Raw genomic sequence first — 22702 nt, 5'->3', positions numbered from 1 at the left:
AGATTTGAATTTTTTTTATTAGCGGACGCATTACGTAAAAATAGTTATGAGGACAAACGACAGAAACAGGACCATTCTTTTAGCTACTGCTGAGTCTCACGAAAACGAAATTACATTTTAAATCTACGCATAATGATCGGAACGAGACGTTCATTTGAGGGATCTCTAGCCGTTTGTGCGCAGACGCGACTAAGAGCGGGCGCGAGAGATAAAATCTGGAGGCTTTTGGCTTTTGCTTCTTGAATTTATGACTCTGCCTAGGCACTACGGAGACCTTATATTAGTGCGTATTGTATTCGTTTGTCCCCAGACATGCCGGCATTGCCGTGTGCGGTCACGCTCAGCCGCTGGCTGCCCGCGCGGTGAGGCAGTTGGTGCGGACGTCCCTTTTTGGTGATCGCTGTGTCCGAAGGTGCAATGTTCCGACTGGTGTTGTATAAGTAGCGGGTCGCTTTTTTCGTCGCGACGATAGATTGGATTTTTTACAAGCACTACTCCAGGAGGGCACATGTAACCGGCAAACGGAGGCCTCAGGAGAGCAAAAAGCAGGCGGCGCAGGATCTCCAGCAGCGGCACCCAAGGGGTAGCGGGGGGGGGGGGGGGGGGGAGTCAAAGCTGGAAGCAGGGCGGCCCGTGGGTTGAAGCCGCGGAGGCCGAAGCGTGCCAGGATGTGCTTGCATTAAAAAAAAAAAAATGGCTGTCCGTTGTCGCGGACAGCCGATCTTATACACACCTGGCACGCGCAGGCCTCGGCAAGCCCACGCCCACAGAGTAGTCCGGGTTCTAGCTTTGGTGTCCTGTAGGCGCCGCAAATAATGCGAAATAATGACACGTTGTTACAATAAGAAAAAGAAAAAAACACTATTGAATAAATATAATTACGTCCAGCCGGCAACTTGTGACGCTAAGTTCAGCACTACCGCGCCCCGTGTCTTCTGCAACACCAGTAAAAACTTTGCCTCTGAAGGTACGTCGGACAGACTTCCTTGCGCCTGCGGCGCCGGTGCTGAGTCAGTCATCATCACCGGCAGCCTTTCAGCCACCTGTGTTAAAACGCGGTTGTTAAGGCGCTCGATTTGCCTTATAGATATTCAATATATGCGGCCCGGGCTCTACTACGGTCGCTACTGTTCCCACACAAACATCTGTGATGTTATTTGCAAGGCACTTCGCCGTAAGGAGCGACAAAGCTGTGTTTCGCCACGACTGACTTAGCACGAGTGCCACAGGTGCGAGACAGTCTGTCCAACACAGCGGTCGTCAAATCGGGCGTCAGTGCCCGCTGCTTCACCTATTTTACCACGCCAGCAGCCAGCGTCCGAGCGTAAACAAACTCGACTCCACTCCGCAATGCCTAGGCAGAGTCATTATTCAAGGAGCAAAAGCCCCCAGAGTTTCTCTCTCGCGCCTGTGCACAAATGGCTGGCGATCCCTCAAATGAACATCTCGTGGACAAACACTATGGACCCGATGGCCGTTTGTTGTGGTCAAAAGGAAAGAAACATGGAGTACGTAAGACGCATGGTGGTAACGCGGAAAATACACTTCAGCTTTATTAGCTCTAGATTTTTGCAATTTTCCGTTGCACGCGTACCCCCAATACCCCCCTATGTCACGTGGGATTAGCTGGGTGGGCGTCGGATCACGTTTTGCTGGACCCAATAAAAGTTTATTCACTCACCAAATTGCACTCAGTCACTTGTTCACATGCTGCTGTAGGAGCCCTCTCTCTGTCGCCTTCCAAGCCAGCACTTGTGACAACACACATACAACGAATCGGTGTGTGTGTGTGTATATATATATATATATATATATATGAACAAGAAGAAAGGGAGTTAACCGAGGGGCCCGATTTTTATTAGTCATATCATAACAAGCCAACAAACACTCACAGCAAGGACAACATAAGGGAAATTGCTTGTGCGTGATAAATGAAGTAAAGAAACAATAAATTAATGGAAATGAAAGTAGTCAATGAGAAAACAACTTGCCGCAAGTGGGGAACAATCCCACAAGCTTCGCATTGTTCCCCACCTGCGGCAAGTTGTTTTTTCATCCACTTTCATTTCCATTAATTTATGGTTTTTTTACTTAATTCATTTATTTAGCACAAGTAATTTCCCCTATGTTGTCTCCTTTGTGTCAGAGTTTGTTGGCTTCTTAATTATGATATGACTATATATATATATATATATATATATATATATATATACACACAGGGTCCTGAATATTTGGCTGCGCGTGTTCAAAAAAAGATGTTGCACTCACGCTGTTGTTCTTGCTCAAATTTTGCAGAACGATCACATTTCGTTGCCTGTTTCGTTTAGTATAACACTTGGCACAATTCGTTGCCTGTTTTTTAAGACAAAAATGAGAAACTGTTTTCGCCTATGAGAAAAATGGCGTCTGAAAAGCTGGCCCTGGCATGGACTTGTGGCACAGATAGGCGCAGCCAAATATTCAGAACCCTGTATACATATATACATGGTGTCCGAAGTATAATATGCACCAAGATTTCAAAATATGCAAACACCACGTAGCTGGACAGAACCAAGGCAATGTTTGCCATTGCTTGGAGATACTCAGATTATTTTTTGTGTTCCGCCTAATTACATAATTAGTCTTAGTTACTTAATCAACTTCTGAAATATTATAGTTAGATGAAAAGAGTCAATGAGAAAATTTTGGAGCAACATGAAAAACTTCCGATACAGATTTCTGTTCCTCAAAACGTGATACATATATAAGTGTTTTTCCGAGCTTGAAAGAAGCCTGCGAAACACGCAAAATTGCTGAGCAACTGGCCACTCAAGGCATTTTTCTTTTTCTTCAACTGCAAAGCTTTTTATAGAAGAATACCATATGGGTTTCCTTTGAAGACACATGCTACACTTGGTTTAATGACAATTTTCTCCATTTGTTGATAAAAGTTGGGAGGAAACTAACGTAAAAGTAATTGACTACTAACTTTTGTATGGCAGTGATTTGTCACTGTGATCAATTACATTTTTGAACAATGTAATTGTAATCGATTACTTTTTTTCCTTTTTGTAATGTGTACAAGTCTGGCTGGTACATCCCCATGTAGCAGTGTAGCAGACAGCCGAGTAAGGTGGACCAGCAAGGAATATGGCATCCCAATGTTCTGCTCCCATTTAAGCACACCATGTGTGTCATGATGTTGCCATGACACACATGCTTCCGGCGAAACAAAATCAAAACTGCTTCATGGAAAAGCCATTACAGTGAATTATTTTGGCCACATTGAGGTTTGCCAGTATTATTTCTAGGGTGTTGAGGTCGAGGACCTTGATTAAAAGCTAAAAATGAAAAATAAAAGATGTTATATCAACGCTCGATCCTTTAAGCATTCTGTGAATTAAGGCAAATGTTACCACGACATTATAGTAAGTTTCATACTAAAAGTAATTTATGCAAGTGTTTCTATAGAAAGAGTGCAACGTAACTGGCACAACCAACACAGCCCATCTTCCTTGTTTTGTTCACAGATTTTTATTCCTTGTTTGTTCAAGTGTTCAACAACAGGAAAAGGCTTCTGCATTTGTGGGGAGTAGCTTCCATCACAGCTCAGCAATCGGACCACTTTGTACGTTCTTGGGATAACCATGCAAAAAGCAGTAGTGAAAATCATCGAATGTCCTGAAGCGTTGTTAGTGCTGATTTTTAATTAAGAACTGCCACACTCATGAATTTCTACAGGTCTTGAAGTGAGATTCTGATGAGCAGCAAAAAGGCAGCAGTTACTAAGCAAAAGCTCATAAAATAAACAGGGTCTGTAGAATAGGATCTACAGCCATGTAGAAGCTCCATAGCCATTCCAGAATGTCCAGAACAGGGGTGTGGTAGTTTGAAAGTTTAATTAACATAATTAATGTATACAATTGCAAAGTACACACTTTTGGGACCAAGCACATTTGTTGAAGGGTCCCTACAAGGGAGCAATTTGCCCTATCCACCATGTGAGGAAATTGCTGATACACCCCTCCTGCTCTATTATAGTAATTTAGGCCTGGGTTTTGCAACAAAAAACCATGTAGGGGCAACATAAGCCCCAGCCCCTGCTCCCCCTATTCGAGATACACTTCTGGAGCCTCTGCAGTACAGTTCAATGTGGTAGTGCAGTATTAATGGCTGAACATGCAAACAGAACGGCTTTTAGAACTTTTGTTTGTTGTGCTCATGTTTCCGATGGGCAATTAAACGAAGCTTCCTGGCCTACTACGCTAAGGTTTGGTGTCACTATGTTCGTTTCTTACCTGCAGTGGACAGATGGAGCTGACGCATGACGATGAATGAGACGAAAGGCATATAACTGAAGGGAGAAAACTGGCAAGGAAGCATGCTGCATCGTAATGAAGATAGGCGAATTGGTTTGGGTATTGGCCTTACAGACATGTAAGTGAGCAGCTCCATTCTTGGTGGAATGATGCTATGAAACAACGAATGATCCCAAAATATCTTTGCTGCAACAAATACTGAGCCTCAAGAGCATAATTTTGTAAATGATTATGGTAATAATATGTTGAGAAACAACTGCTGCAACACTCAGAGTGAGCTTTGCCTCCAATCTCAGGGGGCTACACACGGGGTCGTGAATCAAGTCCGGACTACTTTGCCTCAATAAAACCAGACAGTGCTTCAATCCCAATGCTAGCATAGGCAGTGTGCTGGATGGATAACAGCAACTGGTGCATCCAGTTTATACATCACAGAATACTCGCCCTTCCCTTCCATATACTAACACCGAATGTGTGAATAGTATCCTAGTAAAAATGGAACTAAGGCACAGCCTTATTAAGGAAGATGAAGAAGCATGGTGTTGGTCATCAAAGCATGCTGGAAACAAAATTTCAGGCCACTAATTCATACAGAAAAAAGGTAAGTGAACAACAAAATGTGTTGGTTCTTGAAGCAAACCATTATGCAACTTGTGACAGGGAAGAGACCAGTGAAGAACAGAGAGCTTTGGGTACCGAAATAAAACATAAAGTTAGTCATTCACACAGAGAAGATATGAGAGAAGAACAAAATGTGCCTGTTCTTGCAGCAAAATGTCGAGTGACTTGTACTCAAGTGCTGTACTGAGGCAATCCTACACATGAGCAAGTCAGTACTTTGCAAAGCAGTTTACTGAAGGTGACTTCAGGATATGTGTAAACACATAGACAAGCATATGCATCACACAGGCATAACACATCATCATCATCATCATATAAGGATAAGGGCAGTTAAAGAAATTATCATCATCATCAGCCTGTTTTATATCCACTTCAGCACGAAGGCCTCTCCCTGCAATCTCCAATTACCCCTGTCCTGTGCCAACCGATTCCAATTAGCACCCGCAAATTTCCTAATTTCGTCGCACCAACTAGTCTTCTGCCGTCCTCTACTGCGCTTCCCTTTTCTTGGTACCCATTCTGTCACCCTAATGGTCCCACGGTTATCTAATCTGCACATTACATGACCTGCCCAGCGCCATTTCTTTCTCTTGATATCAATTAGAATATCGTCTATACCTGTTTGCTCTCTGATCCAAACCACTCTCTTTCTGTCTCTTAAAGTTATGCCTAGCATTCTTCGTTTCATCGCTCTTTGTGCGGTCCTTAACTTGTTCTCCAGCTTCTTTGTCAGTCTTCAAGTCTCTGCCCCATATGTCAACACAGGTGAAATGCACTGATTGTATACCTTCCTTTTCAATGATAAGAGTAAGCTTCCAGTCAGGAGTTCACAATGCCTGCTGTACCCGATCCAACCCATTTTTATTCTTCTGTGAATTTCCTTCTCATGGTCAGGGTTTCCTGTGATTAGTTGACCTAGGTAAGCGTACTCCTTCACAGACTCTAGAGGCTGACTTGTGATCCTGAACCCTTGTACCCTTGCCCAGTTGTGCATCATTATCTTTGTCTTCTGCATATTAATCTTCAGCCCCACTCTTACACTCTCCCTGTTAAGGTCCTCAATCATTTGTTGTAACTCGTCTGCAGTGTTGCTGAATAGAACAATGTCATTGGCAAACCAAAGGTTGCTAAGGTATTTGCCGTCGATTCTTACTCCTAAACCTTCCCAGTTTAATAGCTTGAATACTTTTTCCAAGCACGCAGTGAATAGCATTGGAGGGATTGTGTTTCCTTGTCTGACCCCTTTCTTTATAGGTATCTTCCTACTTTTCTTGTGTAGAATTAAGGTGGCTGTTGAATCTCCATAGATATTTTCCAGGGTATTTACGTAAGCATTCTGTACTCCTTGATTACGCAATGCCTCTATGACTGCTGGTATCCTTACTGAATCAAATGCTTTTTCGTAATCTATGAAAGCCATATAGAGAGGCTTATTGTACTCTGCATTTTTCTCGATAACCTTATTAATGACATGGATGTGGTCCATTGTAGAGGATCCCTTCCTGAAGCCAGCCTGTTCCCTTGGCTGACTAAAGCCTAGTGTTGCCCTTATTCTATTGGAGATTATTTTCGTAAATATTTTGGATAATACTGGGAGTAAGCTAATGGGCCTATAATTTTTCAGTTCTTTAACGTCTCCCTTTTTGTGTATTAGTATAATGTTTGCATTCTTCCAGTTTTCTGGAACCCTTGCAGTCAATAGACACTTTTTATAGAGAGCCACCAGTTTTTCTAGCATGATGTCTCCTCCATCTTTGATTAAATCGGCTGTTATTCCATCTTCTTCTGCCTCTTTTCCCCTTATCATGTCTTGCAAGGCCCTTTTGACCTTATCTCTAGTTATAAGAGTTTCTGTATCCTGTTCATTATTGTTTCGAATGGAGTACTCCTAACTGTTCTGGGTACTGTACAAGTCAGTATAGAATTCTTCCACTGCTTTTATTATACCTTTGAGATTGCTGATGATATTATCCTGCTTATCTTTTAGTGAATACATCTTGGTTTGCCCTATGCCGAGTTTGCTTCTCACTGATTTCAGGCTGTGCCCATTTTTTAAGGCTTCTTTAGTCTTTTTCGCATTATAATTTAGAATATCACTTATTTTCGCCTCATTGATCAGTTTTGACAGTTCCGCAAATTCTATCTTATCTCTTGAGTTCGACACTTTCATTCATTGTCATTTTTCTATTAGGTCCTTTTTGCGTGGGAAAGCTTGCCTACTGGTTGCCTTGGTGCCTTGCCTCCCACTTCAATTGTTGCGTCTGAAGCCAGCCTCCTTACGGTTTAATTCATTACCTCTATGTCATCATCATCATCTCTCTGTTCTAAGGCTGCATATTTGTTTGCAAGTAACAGCCTAAATTTGCCTGCATTTACCCTTACTGCCTCTGGGTTGACCTGTTCCTTCTTGACCAATTTTACTCTTTCTCTGGTCACATTGAGGCAAATCCTAGCCCTCACTAACCTATGATCACTGCACTTTATCTTACCTATCACTTCTACATCCTGCACTATGCTGGGATCGGCACAAAGTATGAAATCAATTTCATTCCTTATTTAACCATTAGGGCTTTTCCAGGTTCCACTTTCTGTTGCTATGCTTCCTGAAAAAGGCGTTCATTATTCTCAGCTTATTCCTTTCTGTGAATTCTACCAGCACCTCTCCTCTAGCGTTTCTAGAATCGACGCTGTAATTGCCAATTGCCTGTTCACCCGCCTGCTTTTTCCCCACTTTTGCATTGAAGTCAACCATTACCACTGTATACCACGTTTGCACTTTTCTCATCGCTAATTTAACATCTTCATAAAACTGATCTACTTCCACATCGTCGTGGCTGGATGTTGGAGCGTAGGCTTGTAATACCTTTAATCTATGCTTCTTATTAAGTTTGTTTACGACTATGGCTACCCTCTCATTAATGCTGTAGAATTCGTCAATATTGCCCGCTCTGTAATTATGGATTAAGAATCCTACTCCATATTGCTTCTTATCTGGCAGACATCTGTAGCAGAGGACATGGCCATTATTTAGCAATGTATAAGCCTCACCAGTTCTTCTAATCTCACTAAGGCTGATAATATCCCAAACAACGTCTGATAATTCCTCAGAGTCCCGCTAAGCTAGCCTCACTCGACAGAGTTCGGCGGTTAAAGGTTGACAGGGTCAGTTTCTATTGGGGGCCTGTCTAGACCCAGAGATTCTTAGCACCCTCTGCTGCGTTACAGGTCTGAAACGCCGCCTTGGTCAGGTGCTCCGCAGCTGTTGGGGACTAAGGGCTATTGGTTAATTGTAGATATCATCAGGGAGGTTGTGGCTGAATACTGCACCAAGGAGGCCAGTTCCTGTTCTGGTGAGGGAGAATCTTTGTTCAACCTTAGTGGGCCTTCCTAATTTGGTTGTACCTGGATTAGTATAGCCCCAGTCACTCTCGGCATTGTTCGCCGGTGTCAGGCGTCACTCCAAGCCTGCAGATGTAGTGCACAGGAGATGTCAAATTCAAATACACCATAGTAAAAAAAAAAAAAAAAAAAACGGGGGAGGGGGGGAGAGGATTTGAACTTCAACCTACCACAACCGAGCATCCAACATAACATAATCCTGCAGGCGGCTAGGCTACCTCGTCGCCAAAAAGTAAGGCCCAGAGGGCCCTACATGCCTAAGAGATCCGCTGATTTGTCTGCCCTTTGCAGGTTTGCAGTCTCAATTCTCCGTGGTCCTAATCTCTTGTTTCCCGACGCATCCCTAGCTGCATACATAAACACAGACATAAGCATAGGATTCAATATTTAATTATAAACTGAAAGTAGCTTTGTGTACACTTTGCACTTCTCCAGGTGTCATGCCATGTGTCTTTCCATCATTCTTGTGACTCAGTAGCAGCAGTCGCAACCACATATGCAGACAAATAGCCCCAACCTTGGCCCTCCAAGATCAGCACTTGATGCGGCAGAATGAGCAGCAAACTTCATGTGTCTCCTCCTTTACACACCGTTAGGCAAAGTGTCCTGCTTTTGTGCGTTTTCAAGTGGCACATAAGGTCCTTCTTTTGCACAAAATCCATGGGACAGAGGTGGCAGCAGAATGGTCTCTCGCCAGTATGGAGGCGCACATGTACGACAAGGTGGCTCCTCTGCGTGAAGGCTTTGCCACAATAGTTGCACTTGTGTGGCCGCTCACCTGTGTGTATTCTTAGGTGATTTTTCATGGTAGTGTGGAAAGGTGTAGTGTACCCACACACGAGACACCGCCGCAGACGCCTTCCCACGTGCGAGTCCTGACGAGGTGGTCGGCCAGGGCGGCGACGCACAGCGACAAAGTCTGCACAAAGCAAATTGGAGCATTCTCAGCAAAAGAGAGTGCAACATTCGAGGGAAAGCTGGGGAGGTTAGCCAGTATGAGCTGCAGCTTGCCACTCTACACTGCGGTGAGATGGTGGTGGCAATGAAACATAAGAGACGAGGTAATGAAAAGAACTTGCACATAAATATCAGTAAGTGCACAACTCTTACAGCCTTTCATGCAGCCCACATGTGAGGAAAAAACAGCTGCGATGCAATTAAAGCCCTCTGAGCTGATAATAGTCTGGACAAGCATACCAAAATTATTCTCATTCAAGGGGGAAATCCTAAACCGTTTAGTATGATCAGCATCTCATCTTTGCACGCTGTAGCAAGGGCAGCCACAGAGGATGTTTCCCAAGTTTATTCTTGCAGCCGAAGATGTCAAAAGCAACACACATGGAGCACAGCTTCCCAAGTCAATGAGAGTATTGGCTTGCAGCCCCAGGGCACTTAGCTGAAAATACAGAATGAGGTACTCATTTCCTAAACCTGTCCATGTTATGTTGAGTGTGTGCTTGAATGACGAGATGCATGCCTGCTCCACAACCTGCAGGGCATTCGAATGCAAGAAGGACACCTCATCACTTTTCAAGTAACGACAGCAGCAGACATCCAAGCTTGAAACTTACTTGCTGATATTTGCCATCTAGCCTTCAAGTCAAAGCCATCACCCTGTAAAAAGCTTGTTTTAGGGCAGAAACACTAATAGGCTGTCTTGAATGCAAGTCCTTTACTTCCATATTGGAACTCACTATTTAACATCACACTATACCAGTGTTGCATCCCTAATCTCAATGACTGCTGGCAGCAACAGCCACTACGTAAAATGTTGTGGTATATTAGTGCATGGCACGTTTGTACTTGCGTGATTGTATATGTATGCTTTTTGCTCATTAAATGGCTGTTAGTAGCATGAGTATTTGTCTTCTTTTTGCTTATTTTGTCTGCGCCCGCTTTGGTCAGATGATGAATCGCCACACAGCAAAACAGAGCAACAACACAAACGAACACTGAGGCCGCTCTTCACCATTTCATTAACAATGTCTTATCACAAGTACAGATGGGAAGAATTGCAGAATCATCAAATGTATTCTGTCAATTGCAAGTGATTTCCAGGCAGGAACTACTTGTCTACTGCAGAGGTTTTCATGCATCTCACAGAGTATGTGTTTAGTGCAGGAATCTTTCACGATGTACTGAAAAAAAGATGTATTGGTAGCAACCTTGGATAAGCAAACTGCAACTGCTTTATAATGATCAGAGCGCTTTTATTACACAACTGCAGTGATCCAGTGTGAAAGGATGTTATCAGAATGCAATGTCAGTTGAACTTACTGTCACACATTCATACTTCACAAAATTTTACAGCACAGCTTTAAGATTACTTCTAAATACATGCAGACAGGAATAAAGCAGCTTTCCACTGTTGTCCTAGTAATTCAATATGGCTGCAACAAGTTTTATGCAAGCTCCCTATGACTATCCATGCCGATTCTTCCCACGCCTTGGTAGTGCTGCTCAAGAAACTTTTTTTTTTATTAAGTATGAGCAAACATTGCCATTTTCCTCTGCAACGTCTCACAATGTCACAGCAACTGAACACAGGTAAAGACATCATCAACCAATGTCACCAATGTGTGGCAAGCCCTTCAAGGAGCAGTGGTCCCTCTCCAGTGCTCGGAGATCTCGTGGTGTTTCCGCCGCAACTTGCGTGCGAACGCCTTGGGACAAAAGCGGCACTGGAAAGGTCTCTCCCCCGTATGTGTCCGCACATGATACACAAGATGCGCCTTCTGCGTGAAGGCCAGGGGGCACAGGTGGCATTGAAATGGTCTCTCGCCAGTATGGATGCGGAGGTGAGTGGTCAGCTTGGTACGCACTGTGAAGGACTTGTGGCAGTAGCTGCAAACATACAACTTGTTGATGTGGACATTTTCAGAGAGGCACAGGTCACTGCCACTAGTTGCTGGTAGTGAGGATTCCGGACCTGCTTGTCTGGCAGACAAGTCTACATGCTGATGAGCACTTTGCTGCCATCTGGCGCTGCCTGCAACACAGACAATTCAATGTAGTAACTACACTCTCTGGGAGGTTCAACAGCACAACTCTTGCATTTCTTGCATCTGCCAGCTAACAGTGGCTGCAAGTACGGGTAACAGGAAATGTATATACAGTTTGAAGAGAGCACACTGTATGCTCTATGCTCAATAATTTAGAAGTAACTAGTGATGGCTTAAAGAGAAGGAAGCATGCAGGATTGACGCAAAGTGTGTGCCGTCATCAAACCTTCTATGGATCTCGACAGTATAGAAGTACAACTCCCAGCAGCTTGGAGCGGACAACTTCTCAACAGATGTAAAAAACATTATGGTGGTCGTTTGTGATGCAGGATGTTATGGATGTGCTGGGCCTGGAGGCCTGACCCTACCAAGAGAGTGTGGCGGAGCCTGTGAGACTAGGAAATGCTATTTCCTCCTCCTCCTCCTCTTTGCCATCACCACCCTGACTACAGCTATCCTTCCGAACACTTCAGTGCCCCAAACACTAGCATAATTACAGTTAAATGTTGATGTAACAAATACCAACATAAATAATTATAGGATACAACAAAGTAAACTTGAAATTTTTCTCTCCGACATCTGCATGAAAGGGAAAATTGGCATCTATTCGACAATAGCATGAGCCTTACGCCACCTTGCAGGCTACAACATTTGCCAACATTGGCATACAGCAAACATATGCTTATAATAACGATCAGATATAATAAAGGTATTTCCGTGCTGGATGCAACTTCTTTACAAGGAAAAAGTGTGTTTCTATATACTGGACAACAACCATCTGTACACTTTCAAAACTTTATACATCACATCAGTACACATGACAAGAATTTCTTCTTTTGCTGCTACAGTCAAACAGTCAAATATCAAAGCAAGAATTAGTGCTTTGCAAAAGGCGTTGCTTATGAGCTGTTGTAAACAGTGAAGTAGAGGAAAGTTTCTCTTCGCTCAAAGTTACTGCTTAATTATTTTTCATTCATACATTCTCAAAAACCACACAGATGCCTGTGCAAGTAAGCACATATGCACGCACCAAGTTTGGAGGCATGCAGCAAATGATGTCTGTGAAAGCATTAATTAAGCACAGCTTAACACTTTCGTCAGACGCAAGACGCCCGAAAGATCATTCCCAACCACAACAATGCAGGCCCTCTGCATGGCTCAGAGGCATTACTGAAATAAATGAATTCCTCAAAGTAGTATGCATCAGAAAAATCGTAAAGTACAACCTAAACATAACCCACAGATATGATAGCTGTGTATTAGAACTTGAATATACCAGAAAACGTAATTCTGATATGCAGGAACTCAAGCCCCTCTTCCAGCATTTCTACCATTCCTACAGCAGTGTGGCGAGCTCAGTTTCTTGCGACAACGCCATCCAGATGGTGCTCACCTCCGCGCATTCGTGGCCCACGCAAGAGGCCATGTTTCTACCAGAAAGCTCGCCTTAGTGCATAGCGTTCTTCACATGCGTTTCTTGGTAAACATTACGGCTACATAAGCTGCAGTTGCCGGGAAGTGTGGGAAGCAGTCAGGGATCTTTGAGTGCCATTGTGTTCCACTATTACAGTTGAAGCTTAAGCGTCCTCCAAGTGTTTTCTCTGGAAGGACTCTGCAGCATTATTTGAAAACAGTAAATGAAGTCTGCTTGTTGTTAGGTAGTGTTGTGATAAAAGCTTTTGTTTAGGTATTACACCTATGCTGCAAAACAGGGAACCACAAATACTGCTTGAAAGTTGCACACCCTATCTTAAACTTTAAAAATCAGCTATAATCTCCTGTTGACAATGTGACAGTGTAGAATGTTAACCTTTCCTGTTGGCCACAGTCTCAAAAAAACACCACGAACAAGACGTGCAACACCAAGTACAATTGTGGAAAAAGATTGATTCACATAATGGGCCAGGTCCCCAATTTACTTTACTGACCGATTATGATGTGGCGTAGAGGTAACAGCTCCAAATGCGCATTTGGACTTGATAGACAAACTGCTGGCAGTAGGATTCAGTTCCACTCACTTATTTTCAGTGAGTGCTATGAGCAGAACATTGCATCCATCATGTGAATCTACCTTAAACAACTTAAACATGGACAAATTCACATCAAAACTTAAGTGAGAGAACATGGCAAGCTGGTTTCACGAAATCAGCAGTGGCCACTGGAAAGTGAATAATTCACTGTGAGCCATGGAAGACAGGACAAATAAGCAGAAGAGACGACATAGCCCCCTGCACCCTTGTCCTCTTTGTCCCATGTCACAATGTTGTGTGTTCTTCCCTCTGATTTTCCAACTTTCTTTCCAGACTGTACAGTGAATTATGCCTTGCCCAACAGGTCTAAATATCTACCCTCAAGAAAAGAGAAAGAAGGCATCCAACAGAGAAAAGTGCTACACTTGTGGTGCATGTCCCACACCAAGAGAATTTCATAGCTTTCTGTGGCAGCGGCCAACAGAGGAATAGCATGGTGAAGTAGGGGAGCGCGATCATCACATACGAAGCTGAAAGTGCTCATGTTGTCCTTTTCTGCGGCTTTGTATGTGTTGATTGCAATCCCCTACTTCGTCATGAAACCTTACCAACTCGCCCAAATATCTATCTCGCGATAGGAGCAGCACGTCGGTGGTGGTGAAATAATTTGCTGCTTAACGCTTCAACCTGACTGCTCTTCTTTACAGTACTAAATATTGTTTGATACGATTCTATTGAACCACAAACCTCAAAATTACAGGTTGGTAGGTCTGTGGTGGGCTGCAATATGGCTATTCGGTGTGTATTAAGATTCTCCGTGCCCCAGTTGCAAACATGTTCAAAAACATTTTTTTCACCAACACAATACAACCTCGAAGGTCAGGCTAAAGTGCAAATTTCAGCACCTTGGCAGAAATTTGCAATTGGATCATAGGAGGAAATGCAATGCACTGTAGTATCTAACGTTATCTCTGCAAATGTTTGCTTTGCTTCTTTTATTTAGTCTTTCTTCCGCTGGCTTGCGTAATGATTGTGGTATCTGGAAAAAAAATATGAGAGCGTGAAACACAGAGATTTCAACCAAGAACTGCAATGAAAATGTGCAGTGCATGCGACATTGGGTTTTATAATGTACTCGATGCAATAACCTCCCAACTACCAAACCTGCCATGACAACTCAGTGGCTACGGTGCTCTGCTACTGATCATGTACTGCCAGGATTTAATTCTTATAGTCACCACAGCCACACTCCGAAGGGGGTGACATATAAATATGCTCATGTAGTTAGAATTAGGTGCATACTGAAAGAATCCCAAATGGTCAAAATTAAACTGGTTTCTTTAATACCCTACTGTTGCTTTATCATGTTAAACCCCCAGGATAATTCACTTATAATTAAATCCCTAGCCCTTTAAAAAAAAAATAATATACAATGTTGCTGTATGCAAAACATACCATAGAGATGCTTTGTCTTTCTTATTCGCTGAAATACTCAACGTATTCTGTAAAAGAGGTTTTTGCTCAACACACATGCATATGTCAAAAACATTCTACAAGCATGCGACAAGAAAATAAACACATAACAAAACCGTGCAAGCGGGAAGGATCGGTGAAGCCTAGATCAACTGCACTTCTTGAAATTAGTTGAGTGAGTTTGTATCCTGTGAGCAAAGCAAAACAACCTGCTGCCTGAAGTAGTTCGGCACTCATCTTTCTTCATACTGTTGCGTTCCCAAATACCATGCTAGCTTGGCAGTTTAAGGGTTAAGCTTTCAAGAGGTGCAGTTCTGTAGCCCTTCCAAAGAATACTATGGAAAAAGCTAGTTGCTCTTGCTTTCTGTAAAGTGTTTCAGTTGCTAAATCATATAGTGCTTGCTTGTGTGTGTTAGTGGCATACACATGAGGAACATGTGGTCTCCACAATTTGAAGCAGCAGAAATGTTGCACTACGCAAACTGAAATAACGCTCGTTGCACTAGCTCTTATTGGTGTTTGAACGATCTCAAGGATTTACACTATAATGAGATGGGCCAGATAATTCACACTGACAAAGAGAGAGAGAGAGGAAAGGGGACGGTAAGAACACATTGATGCGCTCCATTCGTACCCCATGTCTCACGCCGTTTCGTTTTATTCAAGGAATCTTGAATTTCCTGACGCTGCCAAAGGTAAGCTACAGAAGCAAGCACTGCAGCAGCTACGCTTTTCGGACCAAAATTTTAACCAGTTTCCACTAAACAAAGTGCATTGTTCCACATCATCTTGTCAATCAGCATTATGCAATGGACGGAGTCTGTGTGCGCACCCAATGATAGCATTTGATTTGCATTAAAGACAGTGCAAGTGCACAACCTAACACTAGCTTGTGGAATGCAGCTGTCACGAACAAACCGATTGTCTAGACCGTGCACTGTGGTGCCTGTGTACTTAATTAAGTGTGATGCACTTCACTTGTTCTCCAAGTATTAAAGAAAAAAAGAAAAGAAAGAAAAATGAATACTGACAGTGCACGTGACCAACGCTTTATCAACATGACAGGGCTGCTTCAAAACTAATTTACAAGGAGTCGTGGAAGAATAGTACTGACCGCAATAGATGAAGAACTGTTGAGTTTAATCAAATGGAAGCAGACAGTTCCCGTTCAACACCTTCACTGAGAGTGCGTCTTCATCGTCATCGCCCTCAGCTTCTGCAGAAGCGGCAAACCCACTACACAGCCAACTGCGCTTGTGGCATTACCCCCTCCAGAAAGCATTGTCTTGATGCTTCAAATGTGAAATGGAGGGAAAGAAACAAAGCCCATACAAGGCAACACAGATAAAAGTTTGTGAAGAGGAAAGTGTCACACAAGAGGAATGAAGGCGAGTGGGAGTGAGAATGGTCTCATCAATGCGAGTGGTACGGTTTCATCCTGGAAACATGCACAATATCCGTAGGGTGCACAAGACGGGATCGCCAATTGGTGTCTTCAGGGAGAACTTCTTAGTTCACCTCGCTGAGGCTACAGATGACTCTGTAAGAGCCGAAGTACCTGTGCAGTAACTTTTCCGACTGGTTGCATTGGCGAATCGAGGTCCATACCCAAACTTGATCACTAGGTTGGTAGCCAACCTCGCGATGGCGAGCGTTATACCTCTAGGAGTCTATGGGTTGCTGATTCTGGATTTGCTTGCGTGCAAGCTTGTGAGCTGTGTCTGTGAGCCGGGTAAATTCCTCCGTGCCAATGGTAATGTCGTATTGTTCAGGGAGGAGCATGGCGTCCAGCATGGTGGTTGCCTCATGGCCGTAGAGTAAACGGAAAGGAACATTGTCCCGTTGTCTATATACATGGAAAGCATGTCAGCGATTGTCTTATTTAACCTATCCGTAGGACCATTGGTCTGAGGATGATATGCATTGGCTTGGTGATGAGCTGTTCCATTAAGCATCCTGACATCTTGCGTTATCTGAGCTGTGATACCTGTGCCACAATCTGTAATGACTACTGCTGGTGCACCATGCCGGAGGACTATGCTGTGGATGAAAAAGTGCATATCACTAGTAGTGGCTCACTGGAAGGCTCCAGTTTCGCAGTATCGCGTCAGGTAATCAGTCGCAACCACGATCCAGCAGTTACCAGAAAAAGACTTGGGGAAGGGCCCGAGCAAGTCCATGCCGATTTGTTGAAATGGTTGTGTTGGTGGTGTAATAGGTTTCAGGAAACCGGCTGGGAGCTGAGGTGGAGTCTTTCGGCATTGGCAGTCACGGCAAGTTTTCACGTAATGCTTGACTTCCTCGGCAAGCTTGGGCCAGTAGTAGCATTGTCGGATTGGGGTCAAAGTACGCAAGAATCCCGAATGGCTTGAAGAAGGCTCATCGTGGCAGGCGGACAGAATATCGGCATGCAGCGCGGATGGAACGACAAGCAGATGTCCAGTCACTGAAGGGTTAAGATTGTTTTTATACAAGTCATTGTTGCGGAAACAGAAAGAAGTTGGTGAATGCGTGAACGCCCGTGGAGGATGCAAACTTCGGCCTTTAAGATAGTCTATAGATTGCCTGAGTTCTCAATCGTCTTGCTGTTGCCGAGCCAAGTCAGATATACTGACAGTGCAAAGGAAAGTACCATCATCGTCAGCATCACTTGACACCATTGCAGGTGGAGCGCGCAAACGACAGTCAGCATCAGTGTGCATCCGGCCAGACTTGTAGACGATTGTTACATCAAATTATTAAGGACAAAGGTTCTACCTGGCAATACGTCCTGAAGGGTCTTTGAGATTGGCTAGCCAACAAGGGGCATGATGGTCGGTAACCACTCCAAACAGACGACCGTATAGATATGGCCAAAACTTAGATATCGCCCAGACAACAGCTAAGCATTTCTTTTCAGTGGTAGAGTAGTTCATTTCTGCAGAGGTTAAGGTGCAGCTAGCGTAAACAATAGCACGTTTAACGCCAACTTGCCACTGCATGACGACTGCACCGAGGCCGATGTTGCCAGCATCAGTGTGCAGTTCAATGACAGCATATTCATCAAAGTGTCCAAGTAAGGGTGGTGTCTGGAGGCACCTCTGAAGCTCGGAGAAGGCGGCTCTCTGCTCTGGACCACAAACAAATGGAACATCCTCCTTTGTTAAACGAGTGAGGGGTTCTGTGATCTTGTAAAAATTCTCCACAAAGCATCTGTAGTTTAAGCAGGCGCTCAAGAAACGGCGCACATCACATTTGTTGGCTTGTGGTGGAAATACGGCAAGAGCCATACTCTTTTCTGGGTCTGGCTGTACACCTTCATTACTAACAACGTGGCTAAGGAACGTCAGTTCCTGATAACCAAAATGGCATTTCTCAGGTTTTAATGACAGGTCTGCAGATCAAATTGCAAGGAACACAGACTGAAGTGGCTGCAAGTATTGTTCAAACGTCCGAGAAAAAACAACGTCGTCTAAATAGACAAGACATGATTCCCACTCAAGACCTGACAGCACAGTGTCCATCATCCTTTGAAAGGTCGCGGGAGCTGAGCATAATCCAAAAGGCAGCACTTTAAATCTGCACAGACCGTCAGGAGTTAAAAAGCAGTCTTTTTGCAATCTCGTTCATCTACTTCTATCTGACAGTATTCGCTACATAAATCCATTAAGGAGAAGTATTGGGCATGTCAAAGACAGTCGAGAGAGTCATCTATACAGGGAAGAGAGTAGACACACACACAAAACCGAAGAGTGCCGTCCTTCTTGACAAGTACAACGGGCGACACCCATGGGCTGGTTGAGGGTTGAATTACATAGTCGTCTAGCATTTGCTTCCCTTTACAAGGAATCTCCTCTTGCTCCTTTTGTGACACGCGGTAGACGTGCTGACGCACAGGATGTTCGATCGGATGTTATAATGTGGTGCTTCGCAATGGGGGTCTGTGTTACTTTTTGCGTGGATGTGGAACAACCACTGCACATGCATAAAATACTCTTTCACTCTTTCTGTGTGGCTGACAGCTCAGGATTTATATTGACTGTACTGACAACCATGGTGTCACTCTTAGAGGCTGCAGCAAGCTTAGCACGCGTAGGACCTATTGCACCTCTAATATCTTCAAAGTGAGCAATGGCAGTTCGCTGTGCCATGTGTTGGTACTCGCCACTGAAGTTCATCAACTAAAATCTCAGCCATTCGGCAGCTCAATTGAATAATGCCACAGGCGACACAGACTTGCCGAGCCAAGAGCAACGACAAGTTTCCTTCAGCAATGCCGCTACTATCATGGTTGCAGTCACTTTCAACAGTTACGAACATACTAGTTTGCAGCGGGAGTGTCACAGTGCCATCAACAACACGCAATGCTGCCTTAAGCGTGTTACTATCTTGCAGTACTGGGGCACAGTTGACAGAAAATGTTATAATCAGTTCCCGAAGATCGATAACAGCACCGTGCTCGCGAAGAAAATTCATTCCAAGGATGACTTTCTGAGAGCACTCATGCAACACGATAAACAAAGCAAAGTACGTTGGACTGGCGGATTTCGAGCCTGGCGGTGCATCTCCCAATCGCCCTCAAGAGATGACCATCTGCTGTCCGAAGGCTTGGTCCGTGTCATGGCGTCATGACTTTTCTCAGTTCAGCAGCTAGTTTGGCACTGATAACAGAATTATCGGTGCCAGTATCTACGAGGGCAGTGACCGGGTAGGTGTCGACTTGAATGGGGATGTCTGCGGAAACACTTTTGTAGCCAACGGCATGTGGCGGTGAAAGGGAATCATTGGTGGTTGGCTGGCGTATCGGGGACGAGGAAGTTTTAAAAATCCGTCAACAGTGGCCCCACCCCCGGAGGTCGCTCCTCCTAGTTTCCCTGGCATGGGCTTCGGACCAAAAGGATCTGCCCCCAACGCCATGAGCAAATGGCAAGCGTTGGCCGGGGTACATAGAATGTCAAGGAGAGGGAGAGCGGGACTGGCGTTGTGGAAAAGTCGGGGACTGCTGGCTTGCCAAGTACTCGACAATAGCTCGGGGATGCTCAATATCACGGGGTCGATGTGCGTCTGGGCGAAACCCAGGAAGGCCCATCTGACGGTATGTACACTCACAATATAGGTGGCCTGCTTCACCACAATGGTATAAGAGCGGCTGATTGTTTGGAGTGCTCCAAACACTGGATTCCCGCATATTTTGACTTGGATTTGATGAAGGCAGAGGGCTCGAAAAGTACTGAGGACTTGAGAAGTGCTGTGTCCTCTGTTGCGTGGGTGGGCGGGACGAATAGCTGACTGATGACATAGGAGATTTTAAGGGTTCAGCATACTTCAAGGAGGGGCTGCGAATGGCAGAACGACCAGCAGTTGTACCAGCTGCCTGGCCTCTTCACGAACCACATTACTTAAACCAGTCACGTGGGATGGAGAAGACATTGCAGGAATTTGTTGCAGCTTCTCGCGTACAATACTGCACATGAGCTCCCTTAGGGTCGTCAAATTGGGTGGCCATGGACGACGAGATGTGAAGATGCTTTGGTGCTTGTACTGCGATGACCACTGCCGTAGCATACACGCTATCATTGTTGCGTCGTTTAAGAGTTCGGCTACATTACCTGGTAGGTAACGTAGCCTGGTGGCGCACTAGACCTATGAACAACTGCTCTTTCATGCCCTGCATCAACAAGCATACTTTTTCTTCTGTCATTCCGAGATCAGCGTGCCGGAACAGCCGCGGCATGTCCTCAACAAACACGGCGACACTCTCATTTGGTCTTCAATTCCTGGAATTGAGCGCACGTATTGCGCAGCTGGCTACAAAATTCTTGCCAGGTCGCCAAACTAGCTTCGTGGTTTTCTAACCAGATGCATACCGAATCTTCGAGGGCGAAGTAGACATACCGGAGCTTCCAGTGGTCCTCCTATTCACTGACGCTGGCAACTCAATTGTAGTGGTCCAGCCGGTCCTCCACATCCTCGAATGCGTCACCGTGAAACAACCTTGGTGTTCACGGCATGTTGCAAATCCACGGAGCAGACGGAGTGGTGCTCTCTCCAGTCTGGCTATTCACTGAACTGCTTGTCATGGTTGTACTATTGAGAGAGGGTCCAGCTCTGGTGATAGTCTTAGTTGTCGCCGGCTGCGCCGAAGCTCAGTGTCAAAGGTGTCGCAATCTAAGTTGGGAGCTTTCTATTGGTCACAGTGCATGGAACGGTTTACCCCGCACCTCCACCAGTCACATTACTATATATATGACGAAAACTGAGTTTAATCAAATGGAAGCAGAAAGTTCCCGCCCAACACCTTCACTCAGAATGCATCTTCGTCGTTGTCGGCCTCAGCATCTACAGAAGCGGCAAATCCACTACACAGCCAACTGTGCTCTTGACAATATGTTTCCTTGGTCAAAAACTCCTTCGGATGGCTATATTTCTTTTTAACTCCTCCAAGTACATTAGCACAGTAGCTTCAAGTCACTCGAGCTGGTCATCATCATGATGCCGGGCATCTGCGAAGTTCTGACAAAGGTGCTGCATTGTTTTGCTTGTGTCATGAAGAACAAACCAACGATAAAAGTACTTCATGAATGTAATACTAGGGCCTGTGCTTGCAAATGATACGCTGCAAGTGTGACCCACTCATTCTTTCAGGCGCTCCAAGCTGACAGTTACACCAAAAGATAACACCTGCACAGCCCATCCGACATTCATCTTTGCAATATTGTTTGGTTAGACATGCTTGTGACTGAGGTAGCGCACTGGTCTTATTTTCAAGTCTTTATGAAGCTCTTAAACAGCTTTGAGATGCGAAGATGATATTTTTTCTTCTGGCCAGGTGTCATGGGCCAAGAACTGGGAGCACACATTTTTCAGAACGTAGCACAGATCAAAGCTAAGGAGAAGGGGTCGCTCAGGGTCACAGGGATGTTCGATCCGATAAGTCAGCCATGTCCCAGGATCTTAAATGCATGCACATTTACTTTGTGGTTGTCAGTAACCAGCCTCGTGATGCGAAACCCACAAGTTTCCACTTTCTTCATGATGAAGAGAACCAGCTCATGGAGTTGAATGCCAGTCAGCAAAAAGTAGCCTACCGGGATTCTGCAAGTTGTGGACAATCCGCTGATCACAAAACAGAGGAGCGAGTTCGCTAAAACAATATCCTTGTGGTCTCTCGAGCCAAGGTCTATGTGGCCAACAAAACAGTCTTGCTGCTTGTGGTACTGGAGTTTCTTTTACCCGCATCTCATCAACAGTGAGAGAGCGCACCCTGGACTGGGGCGCCAGCAAATACTGGCATTCTGTTCGCAGCCATGTTTCAATCAGCTTTGTGAAGCCTGTCTCTACATTTTGTACACCGACATTTGCAGACAGAGTGTTTATACTAGGCAGTACGTCTCACGAGTTCCTTGCCCTGCTGATGTTCACAAGCCATTGTTGACAAGTGCCTGAGAACAACACAGTGACGAGTTGTCTCCTCAAACCAAGTCGTTTTTTTTTTTTTCCCGGAAGTTTCTCATCTGGTCACGCAGAAGAAATGCAGCAGGTTGCTTCTGCCAGGCTGCCTCTATTAAAAAAGCAAATGTCACACACAAGGCTGTCCTCTTGCAGGTGATTACGCTCCAGCTTATATTTGTCAACTCTGTGGAAGTTGCTGGATTTGGATCTTCGCGCATCTTTCTTTCCGCAATCAGCAAGCTTGGTGGTGCTATCCACTAGGACACTTTGATCACGCTGCGCCCTGTGTCCGCAATACCGGTCGTCGCACTGGCCCGCCGGCTCATATTCGCGAAGTGAGACGTCCACGGTAGCGTCTCCTTCCTCAGTCATTGGTTGAATAGATATTGAAGATGGAAGCAAGATCGATGGGGAAGCGACAGGTTGAGATGCATCCGTCTGTAGCGCAAACGCTGAGCTATTGGGCCGAGTTTAGAGTCACAGCATAGAATCATTCGCGGCGCCTCGT

At 44.7% G+C, this 22702-nt stretch overlaps 1 long non-coding RNA gene across 3 annotated transcripts; it reads right to left on the bottom strand.

Moving 5' to 3' along the window:
• Window positions 1-9117: 9117 nt before the first annotated feature.
• LOC142557130 (uncharacterized) lies at window positions 9118-22702 on the bottom strand. 3 transcript variants are annotated; one of them, XR_012822725.1, is made up of 5 exons: window positions 15878-22702; window positions 14746-14792; window positions 14038-14329; window positions 11141-11307; window positions 9118-9237 (listed from the first exon to the last, which is right to left on the bottom strand). It is a non-coding gene; the product is annotated as an uncharacterized LOC142557130 (long non-coding RNA). The 3 variants fall into 3 exon arrangements; XR_012822726.1 differs by having other exon boundaries at window positions 14196-14329; XR_012822724.1 differs by lacking the exons at window positions 9118-9237; window positions 11141-11307 and having other exon boundaries at window positions 11315-14329.

The sequence above is a fragment of the Dermacentor variabilis genome, chromosome 9 (assembly GCF_050947875.1).
Source record: "Dermacentor variabilis isolate Ectoservices chromosome 9, ASM5094787v1, whole genome shotgun sequence".
Lineage (NCBI taxonomy): Eukaryota > Metazoa > Arthropoda > Arachnida > Ixodida > Ixodidae > Dermacentor > Dermacentor variabilis.
The sequence above is the reverse complement of the archived record's forward strand: the minus strand, read 5'-3'. Positions and strand labels throughout refer to the sequence as shown.